This window comes from Glandiceps talaboti, chromosome 6 (assembly GCF_964340395.1).
Source record: "Glandiceps talaboti chromosome 6, keGlaTala1.1, whole genome shotgun sequence".
NCBI lineage: Eukaryota > Metazoa > Hemichordata > Enteropneusta > Spengelidae > Glandiceps > Glandiceps talaboti.
Genome location: NC_135554.1, coordinates 7674421 through 7686771, shown reverse-complemented (window position 1 = coordinate 7686771; position 12351 = coordinate 7674421).

The following is a 12351-nucleotide window of genomic DNA, read 5'->3' as shown; positions in this document are numbered from 1 at the left end:
AAATAAATATATAACTAGATTTAAACTAAATACCTCCCGTATAAGAGCAACAGCACATTTTGTATCCTACACACACACTGATGATATGCAAAATTTTGAACTATAGCTATTACACACGTTGTACCTCTTAATTGGAAAATTACTCATTAGAAACTGTAAGAAATTTGAAGCCTGCATAGTGAACATATTATCTAATTATCAAAAAGTAATTAATTATGCACATTAACCATTCTAAAAGCTCAAAACGCTCCAGTTTAGAGATATCATTCATAAAGCATTTTTCTGGGGTATTTGTAGTATATATTCACGTTCTGTAGGCAAAGTCCGGGTAAAGTGTATCATGGAGTTGGCTGGATCTACACTAGAACGTGGTTTAAGCGTTGTTTACTTGTGTGCAGTGAAAATAACTAACTAATTTGCATAGATATTTGATACCTCAGAATGTGATGGTCCAGAAAAGTAGTGAAATACTTGATGAACCAACAAAAAATGTTTAAAAAGTTTGTAACAACAGGAAAGACGCGTATGTGCATTACAACAAAAATACATTCATTTGCTTATTTTCACCAGGAAATGACTTTGCTTTAGGATCTATTTTACCTCAAGTTATCTCATTTGCATAGCCAGCAGTGAAAATACCGGTTTTATTTCTGACTGGGCATCAATGTACTCAGTGGTACATTTGTAAAAATAAGGAGTATTGCATTCTAAACTTTATTTTCAATTATATATGTATATTGTTGTAATTGCGATATCATTGTATATATATATTTGCTCATTTTAATTTTTATGAAGTTAAAATGGCAGTTGCACACATAAACATAATTATATAGTGTATTGTTCATGGAGATGGTCAATTTTTTACCTTTGTGTGTGTGTGTGTGTGGGGGGGGGGGTGTTCTCTCTGTGTCATCATTTTCTCCACAATCATATGGTCAAAGGCCATGGAATTGGTAGGAATATGTTAGGTGGGTATACCCAGAATTAGTATAACGGATACATACTGACACTGACGTAAATGTTCGTCCGTTCTAAATGCCAACCTTCAGTTGACTGTTGTAAGATCAATATATTGTAACTTTTGTGAATATGCTATGACGGTGCTTATTGTCGATTATAGGTCATGTAAAATACAGACCAATGACCTTGTTTTATATTCCCACGTCGATTTCATCAATTACATTTATAATATACTTAACCGGGCATTCTAGATATCCAAAATAATAGTCTTGAGTGGTCACATCTCTACAATACATTACCTAACCCTATGTCATTCACGAAAACTAATGCTTTAACTTTCCAAACCGACATTATATATAAACCAAACACACATCAAACATGTTTTAAACCTACAATTGGGTATCATCAAGCTCGAAACACATCTGTTACACACTGACACATTTCGGATCACAGGTGATCACATCATTGTATAATTATTACGATCACACAATGAGGTTTTTGATGTAGATAAAGCCTGGCAGCAGTAGCACAATATCTTGGACTAAGAAATGTAGCAATCTATGTATAACTGCAGTCCATACTGACCATTGGTCTGTTTCATCTCTACCTGGGGACGTTTTTGACAACAGCGTAAGCTTTATGTTACACGAAAACAATGTCGACCAATGTCTGTTAAATGGCAGTTATGAGGAAGTGTAAGATTAGTCTAGTTTTTGATCGACCGTATTATGTTCTACGTTATCTTCATGCTATTCCGTCTAGTCAGTCCCGTCACTCTCGCACATAATTCTTTGCTCCCCTACACCTTTCATATAAACATGATGACATTGTTGCGTCCCCACCTGATTTTAGTTTAAACAGAATGGAGGTGGCGTCTCGGCTGAATATTTGCATATAATTGTCAACACTGAAACTGCTGTACAAAATGAATATTAATGATCGATGACAACAGCCTGTCAATTTGTGATGATTACTACTGACACATGCATTTTCAACATGGGGTTGCAACAAAATTAACGGCTTGAGTAAAGAGATTGACTACACATATATCATTAAGATAACGTAGTATGGAATACGGTCTGTCAGGACTAGTAAAAGTTGACAGTGACGATTTAGTGAATAGCCAACCAGTCACATAGTTCGACAATAAGTCTACAGATCTGGAGTTATTACTTTTTACCGCTGTTATACATTAAGATTTCAATTCACTACACTAATTAACATTTAGTACTGCGTTAAAATAAGGTCTCACTGAGTATTGAAAAATAGCCTCTGTACAGCTGATCGAACAGTGAATATGGTAAATGCAATGGATTATTCACCTCCGCTTACACCCGGATACGTATTGTGTTCACACGTACTTTAGTTCAGGCAGATTGACGTTTTCAGTGAAAATCGTTCGATCACAACTGTTGTGGATAGGCACATTAGTAGGCAGGTTGGGTTAGTGTGGGGTAGATGGTAGGTAATGATCGTTCAATCGATCGATCGATTGAGAGAGAGAGAGAGAGAGAGAGAGAGAGAGAGAGAGAGAGAGAGAGAGAGAGAGAGAGAGAGAGAGAGAGAGAGAGAGAGAGAGAGAGAGAGAGAGAGAGAGAGAGAGAGAGAGAGAGAGAGAGAGAGAGTGGGGGTGTTAACATTGACACATTTCGTTTTGATACATGTAGCACAGAGTCGCTCGTAGTATTGCTAAAACGGAATGGCTTTATTTCCTAAGGATAATTAACTTAAATAAGCTAGAGATTAATACAAGAAATTAATGGGGGTTATACGGTTGTGTCGATTGATATGTACGGTATATGTATGTAAATTATTGCTGATATTTATGAGAACATTGTATTCTTGAAGTGACCTTTGATGTTCGCGACAACTGCCGAGGTAAACTATCATGCTAAATCCGAACCAAAGTTTCCGATATTTCTGGTTTCTACATTCGACTTCTTTGAAATTAGAGACTAATATCACACATCAAAAACTTAATATAAGATTTTTGGAGTTTTCACACGCCCTATTTTATACCGATGTGAGTTATGTTATCTGTGTTACGGTTCCTCTTTGCTGATTGCCGAAGGTAAGTCGTTAATCAAGGCACAACACAGTTACTACATTGTACTACAGCCCCTTGCACACAATACTCTGAATACCCATTTCCCTTTCATTTATTTGGTTATTTATAGCATAACACAATGCAATGACCCAGCATATTATTACTGTGCTATCTGTAAAGCTGCACAGCGACAGGATATAAACTATTGAATTTTGCATGGACATCGATGTTATGTATTTGCTAAGCAGACCAAATGTGGACCTGACCTCATGCTATTGTGTAACATATGTGTGACCTTAGAGACAAAGTGGACAAACCATATTACTTGTACTCAAGCGTATATTGATATGCAAATCATATAGCACGCTATCAATTTGACCGACTTCTACTCTGCCCGTATTTGATACACATGATTTACCGCCTCGCCTTCATTCATTCATTAGAAGCAACGTCAAGTTATCGATCTATGTGTCATATACTTAACATTATTTAATCCACTGAAGACGGTCTACTGCATATCAGGTAAGTCACTATTTAAGTTAAACCAACAAAACAGGAAAACATGTCTGCTTGCCATGAGTGTAGGTCTTCAACTACAGTTGAGCTCTATTCAAATATCCACATAAACTACACGAGCCGTCTTCGTGCTTTAAATTGGAACACAGGTATAGTTTTCAATTAAACTTTGGAGAAATGGATATTACTGATAAACCAAAGCTTGGATAATAGGGGGACCAACATCGGATTTTATTGTACGTACACGTGATTGATATGATTTCTTTTATTCTGAAAATGCATTGATAGATCAGTATACAAAAGCAGGTGTGGCAAATGGCGAGATGTTGAACGCATTCGTAAATATAAAGAGGAAGTATACACACATCCGAAATCTGTTTGTGTAAATAGGACTATGGTACCACTATTTAACCTGAACCCGCATGCATGTGACATGAGGCAGCTAGCGCAAAAGGGTGATATCGGAGAATCAGTGTTGGCGATTTAACCAGTCTATATTGTCCTCGTAAGTGCATCATTACGGGACATGAATGTGAATATACATATACAAATAAAATACTGAATGGGTATTTCCATGACTAGCCGATTCCACTGTTAGTGTATTAATAACTGTGTGCACTAATATATTACTGTCAACATGTCACAGTGGGTTTTTTAGTTTGTGTATATCTTAAACATAAACACTAAACAAGTAAATGACTTGAAAATTAAAAGTTATTAAAAGCTTCGGTTGGAACTCACATTGTCACATTCAGAAACAATAAGCGATCGAAACTGACCGTTGCATTAACAGAGTGTTGATTAAAAATGTGTGTTAATACAATCATTTTTTGTATAGTCACACATTTCATGGCTGCTAGCATGTACTCACTTTATTTTCACGAATATGTATGTTACCTTTGTCCTACTAGGATTCCATTTATACAGCTTGGTCGACTATGGTACACTGGTGATTAAAATCGTACACAAATATTTTACCAATATATGAAGAAATACTTTGTAATAATCTAAAAAGCTTGACATATTTATGATAGTGCAAATTTTTGCTCGATTGTAGCTCCACATTTTGTCTTTTATATCTTCCACAAAGAAGGTTATATATTATGGATGAAAAGTCTGTGTGTCTGTCTGTGTCATCGCCTTCTCAACAACGGCTGTCTCAACTCAAGCGAAATTTGGTACATTTATTCAATTTGGTGCACATATTTTGGAGGATAATGGGTGAACTGATTAGGTTTTGGTAAACACGCCACGAATATCGTTGGGCTACTTACATACTTCGTTAATTACCTTACATCTTAAGAACAAACTTTTCAATATAATTTGGTACATGTATACAAAGATGATAACAAAGTGAATGTGTCCTATAAAGTTTGGTAATATAGCTTGTAGTTTTAATGCAATTTGCATAATTAACGGTTTTCAGTAATTAGGCTACAACTTAAGAATGCACACTTCAAATGCAAAATAAGTTGGCACATAAGATAGGGAATATCCAGAAAAACTTGTTGATCTAGCTTTTAGTTTTAATGATTGTCTAAGGGAAGGCGGCGGTCATGCATTAACAGAACAAAAAACCGACAACGTACGATCGAGCATGTACGAGGAAAGACATGCAAATATACCAATCGAGACGTACTCTACGGTGGGCCATAAGTGACACCACAAAGTACGTTGCTTTGAAAAAAAAAAACCTTTTATTTTCGAGACTAAGGTTTTTATACTTTGTATGAAACTTTTATTTTCCAAGTATAAACTTGTTATCATTGAAAGGAGACTTTTATGTTTCGAGAGTTAACTTAATATTTCATATGAAACTTTTATTTTCCAAAGAACAAACTACAGCTGTAAGATTTGCTGGTCATAGGAAGATGCTATCATGCTTTAGATGTTTGTCTCATTGTATATTGAGACAGGAAGAAGACAGGGTATTGATATAGCTGAACGTGTTTGTGTATTTTGCTATGTAAATGAATTCGAGGACAAAAGCCATTTCCTTTTCAAATGTGATTTTTTGCACACCTCAGAAACACTGATATTGTTATCAAATGCTTGTAGTGATGGTTGTTTTAGTTTGTGCATTCATAAATTGTTATTATGTACACTGATTGCCATACAGTTCTATGAAATATTTCATAAATTTCCCTTGTTCCCAATGTAGTTACTGAAGGCTCCATAACCACAAAATACAGAGTTAGCCGGTATAGAGAAATAACTATACTTTTATCATGTAGGTAGTTTGGGGATAAACGACAACAGAACTTGTCAGTGACATCACAGATACGGCGAAGCATGACGTATTTAATAGGAATGACAAGCTCTGTATATGCAGCTATCCTGATGTTGCATGGTGTTTCAAATGTGTTTATCAATGGTAAGTTTATTTGTTTGTCACACTTTGATGACACAAATGTACATGATTATAATATATCTGTCTGTCATTATAGTAAATAGTTATTTTCGCATTTAGAGGTCATCGATCCAAAAAATATATATGCACAAATAAAGCAAGACAAAAAGTATGATTGCATGAGTACATGGAACGAAAATATACAACTGAAAACGTGTCAGGAATATACATAACTTATGAAATGGAAAAGTTTTCTTTCAATCTAAATGATGAATGAATGAATGAATGAATGAATGAATGAATGAATGAATGAATGAATGAATGAATGAATGAATGAATGAATGAATGATGAATGAATGAATGGATGGATGGATGGATGAATGAATGAATGAATGAATGAATGAATGAATGAATGAATGGATGAATGAATGAATGAAATTTATTTCGCCACATAACAAAAATAAGTTACACTTTCTAAGAAACATATGATACAAATATACAAAATGAATACAAAATAAATAGACAATTTTTATCTGATGTGGACCATGGAAATAGTTCAGTGGAACTAGTCTTGTCCATGGCCCGTACATTTTTCTACATTTCAAATCGATAATGGGACGCACAAGAAAAGTAAATCAAAAGTACACATACACACACACACACACACACGCATGCACCTCTATATACATAACTCAATAATGTAAAGTGTTCATGTAAATGCCTTATAAATATACATTGCAAGTTGTTTTGGGTGATGAAAAGTTTTACTTTCCATTAAATGATCATGATTCAAAAATATCTAGCGATGGATGAGTCCAAATACTACATATCTGTCTGTCTGTCTGTCTGTTCTTCTATATGTATATCTGTCTGTATGTGTTGGTTTTTCTAATTCCCACCGATGAAGGCTATACTGCGAGACATCCAGACAAGAGTCTGGGGAAACCGAATCCCAACCTGAAGTCATGATCATAGTATATGTCTACCAAGTAAAATAAAGAGGAGTGAGCTCATTCCTCGTTTTCATAAATTAGATTTACTGATCGTTTGGTATATGCAAACCTTTCATGAATGAACCAGCATCGTTCAGCATGCAATTGTTGACGTCAATAATTCCATAGTATACACTGCACGGGGAGTGAGATCTTGTGCACGACTCCGGATTATGTTTCCAGAGATTCTCGCTGGGAGGGAGGAGAGTTGTCTCGTATTAGAACCCCCACGACAATTTCATAACCTGTATATATTTAATATTTTGAACGTGTATAGGACAGATTTGTGACATAGTAGAACCACCAGAAAATCGACTTCTTTGTTATGGAACAGATGACTCAGAAACAGGGTGTCTTAGTATGAACTGTTGTTATGACAACAGTGCTGTACCACATTGCAGCTTTCCAAGTAAGGATATGTCACTAAATGTTTATTTTATTGTTGTATATTTAACAAATATCTTTAATTTAACATGTCAATCAGTAATTTATTTCTCAGTACTCTTTATTGCCAAAATTGTTTTAAAGTTTAAAGAATTTTTATATAATTTCAGGATCTCCAAGAGAAACAAATTCTGTAAATGCTCTGTCTTGCAATCCAACATTGAGACAAACTTTGCATCTGTTGACAAAGGATGAAGTGTATGTACGTGCAGTCGAACATTGCATTAACAGAGTTGTGTTTGGAACAAATGTTAACTTCAATACTATAGTTTACCAATACAGATGAATTTCCATTTAGTCTTGCCATAATTTACAAAACATTCTTTATAATGTAAATGTGGCTTACCGTAAAACAAAACAATGTATGGATTTAAGTCATACATACACTGGGTAGTTAACAACATGTTTTTGTGATTGTCTTTATCTCAAATCTCAACATGACGAAAAGTGAGAAATTTATCTGTGAAATGAATAAGGTAACAATCTTGCAAACAATACAAGGGTTATCTTAATCTTTCGTTGCTCGTAATATGCATGCCGAAATTATAATATCGGGAATACACGATGCCTTGTTTGTGTATTGTGAGTATATCAGATCCGTTGTAGCAATATGTTTTTATTGTTTTTGACTGTTTTTTTTAAAAAGAGAGATGCTCGATTGAAGAGACTGATCGGAACAGTGAAAGTCTTATTGCAAACCCCAAAGTATGGGCCGATGACTGTTTAGCCATGGGTTTCTGTTGGTTCCATAGCAGTCCATGGAATACGCGATACTGCTTTTTCCCTTGTAGGTATACATTATTTATTTTCCAAAACTTTCAACATTTCATGTCATAGGCTATAACTTGCCTGTGTTAAACTCTAACTAAGTGACATATACAGTTCAAGAGAACATTCTCTATTTTAAAAACGACAATTCAACAACACATACCTGAATAAAATGAGGTTTTGATAATTAGCATGATTAACTTTAATACCATATTGTCTATCTCTCTCTCACACACACACACACACACACACACACACACACACACACACACACACATATATATATATATACACTCGGTGAGTATCAATCTGCTACGAAAGTGCTCTATACCGCAGTGACAGAGTGCAATAGTTTATATATATATATATATATATATATATATATATATATATATATATATATATATATATATATATATATATATATATATATATATATATATATATATATATATAATTGTGCTCCTGGGTATATCGGACAGAACTGCCAAACGGGTAAGATCAGAGTTATATTTCTACATGACATCTGTATTATATCTACAGAAGATATCAATGTCTTGTACCAGGTATATAGCTTACTAGTAAATAAACTGGTCATACAAGATAGTGATTTCTATCCTAGATAACACTCAATATTCTCGATCGACTCCTTTTGCTTTCAAAGATCAGCTTTTTTGATCCTAAATTCAGTAGCAGGAACACTATTCAGTCTCTTCATTAAAGATAAGTGATCGGGTCCATGATATTTAGATGAGTATGCACACTCAGATTCCGCCATTCTTTAACAACAACAACTAAGCACATCACATGTCAATCCAAAAGCTAAAACCAAGACGAACGTTGGTGGCGCCATACTACCAAATACCTACGCATTCTTAAGATACAGCCTAATTACCGGAAACCATTAACTATGTAAATTACTTTTCAACCCCAATTTTTAACCTTGCCAGTACTGTGAAACGTTGTTCGTAGTTTGATGTTTGATTCGAGTTTAAAAATACCTGAATGTTCGAAATTCGATATCAACATTCCCACACCAACTTTCAAAACCACACCAAATTGACTGCTTGATACGCATTCCTAATTTAAAATTACGTAAGAAAACGAATAATTTCATCTCCACATAGGAAGTAGGATTTCACTTGGCCGTCGTTAGTGACGTACCATTTCACCACCACGTGTACTGCTACACAAATAAATGTATTTAGGTGCCAATGCTGTGCAGAGGTATCGATATTATTACTATTTCTAACAAAACAGCTTAAAGAAGAAAACACAGCAAGTACATCTGTAATTTTATAAGACGCGTATATAATACAGCTACATTCGACAACTGTATTCTGGTATCAAATCTTTTATCCCGACTATGCATGTTGACTCAATCCAATTGTATTAACTTACTCATTGTTGTATATTTGTTGTAGATGGTCTTCCCTCTATATCCACAATAACTCAAAACGTTACAGCCAATTCCGGTCAACCGACTACTTTCACATGTTCAGTACAAGCCAATGTACAGGAAACTGTACATGTCACTATAGAAACAGAATCAAATTCATATACTCCTACATCAACTACAGGCGGTGTGCATCCTAACTATGTTCACACATATACTTTTAATGACGTGTCTGTAACTAAAGGTGAAAACGTGACATGCAAGGCTACATATAGTGGTGGGACACCAAATATTAAAGTAATTGGTGCCGTGGCATTTGGTGAGTTGATAAAATCCCAGACTGCTATTGTGTGTGTGTGTGTGTGTGTGTGTGTGTGTGTGTGTGTGTGTGTGTGTGTGATTGTCTGTTTGTGTGTGTGTTTATATATATATATATATATATATATATATATATATATATATATATATATATATATATGTATATACTGTAGATACTTCGTCTAGAAATGTCGTAACTTGCAACAGCGTAGCCTGATTTCGATAATGTTGGGATAGCTGTCGTATATTCGATTTATGATGGTTCTGATTTGAAAATATTAGCTAAGTGATCTGACTCGTCAAACATGGGAGTTTATCCAACAGTAATTATGTAAACAAACTTGTCCAGTTACAATAAATACAAGTGTTGTCTATAACTGATCAGTTTGAATTGAATAATGACGACTTGTTATGCAGTAATCATTACATGCTTAAACTATACGAGAGCCCTCAGGCCAATACATCAACATCGAAAACAGGATACATAGAATGGACCTTTTCTTACACTTAACATTTTATAATGTGATTTTTTAAAAGACGTCTTTAGAAATATTATAGAGATCCCATAGCTTCGAATACAATCGATATTTGGAACGACCAAAAATCGAAAAAGCACAAAGTTTTGTCAACAGCCACTACATATCCCTTCTAGGATAAGAGCCAGGGGTTTAATTGTTAATGAGAAATATTATTATTTCACATACAATTTCAAAACACATTAACACACGAATAGCTAGCTGGCATATCCCTAAATAATAAATAAATATCCGACGATAACATTTATTTACCTTGGTTAAATATATACTGACATGACCTTCTCCCCCCCCCCCCAGTACAACCGCAATTAACAACTAGACCATGGATAACTTATGACAACAAAATGCAAGTTACCGTGAATTGGAAGGCCTGGCAAAACGGTGTTGATATTGGTGATGGTGTAATCGAAAAATACAAAGTATGGTACACGAAGCCCAGTGACAGCAGCTTTACCTTATATCCCCAAGATGTAAATCCAAATCAAACCTCTTTAGTAGTGAACGGTTTATTACCCTACACCAACTACACGTTTGCTGTAAAGACCTACAGACCTGGTGTAGGCGGTGGCGGTGATTTAAGTCCAACTATAACAGGGAGAACATCATGTGACAGTAGGTTTACAACACATTTGCTAAATAGAGGCGACTTATCTAATTTAATCACTGAATTCTACTTTGCAAATGTAGCAGTGCATTATGATAATATAGGTTTTCACAGGCAATTGACAAACCTTCCTTCCAAACAGATGACATGATATTTTTTTGCAAAGCAACGTTTGTTAAAAGAAGATGAAACAATAACTAATGTTATTTAAGCACCTTATGTTCCTTTCCTTCCAAACAGATGACATGGTATTTCATGCAAAGTAACCTTTTTGTGTAAAAAAACCAAAAACATTAACTAATGTTATATAAGCACCTGATGTTTGACGTGTGTGATGTTTGATAAGTGTTTGTTATTTAATTCACAGACCCATTAGGTTCACCAATACTCATTGAAGCTACTGCACCTACTTATTCAGAGGTACAAGTTATCTGGGAAGTAAGTATTTATATTCGTAATCTGTCAATTTTGTAATGTGATAGATACTACTTGTGTTTACTTGGAAGTTAAGCGTGTAATATTCACCAATCATACTATTAGGGTTGCCCTTTTTTTCTGCTTCTTATCTCCCAACCAACCCTAATTTTTAGCACTGACACCCCCCCAAAAAAAAACAACAAACAAACAAACAAAAAAAACCCCACTTCTTTTGTTAAATTTTAGTCCGACCCACTATTATCCCAACAACAACGCCTTCAATTCGATGGCAAGATTGTGTGAACATCTGACATTCATTATGGCAAAAAAGGGGAAGGGGACTCCATCAATGTTAAAAACGTGTATGACATTGCGTTTACATTATAACAAACTATGGGTTGCTAGATCAAGTTTGTTAATAAGTGAAAGCATTATCCAAGGCTAGTTCAAACTTGATTATTTTGTTTGGTGTTAATAAATTTGTTTAAAGGTCAGCCAGCCATGTGACCGGTTTATCAAGGTTATTGACCCTGGTATCAGGGTAGGTTAGCAGGGAAGACGTCGACATTGGTGATACGTCCCCGAGTCGATACTTTTTTGACCCTTCTTTTAAGACGTTTCGGGCCGGCTGGTTTGGTCCTTCAACAGTCGCTGTTCTGTCTAACGAGACAGTGTTCCCGCATTCGTTTGGCTTAAACTTTAATTATCAAGCAAAAGTGCAAGTATTTCAATCAGATTGTGATCAACAGGGCCTTTGTCAGCCTTATACTACTTTTAGAGGACTTCAGATTAGTTGTGACAACTATGTTTTTAAGATTTTCTGTTTCTTTTCTGTGCTATAATTGATTTGGTCGAATAGAGTTGGTTCAAGGTTGCATTATTTCCTATGTTTTGTTAATGTTTTAGACACTTTGACGTTTGGACTATATGTTGTTTTGAAGACTAGAGGAATCTCTTGAGTAGTTGTCCGATTTTGGATATAAGTCTCCCCTATTATAATTCG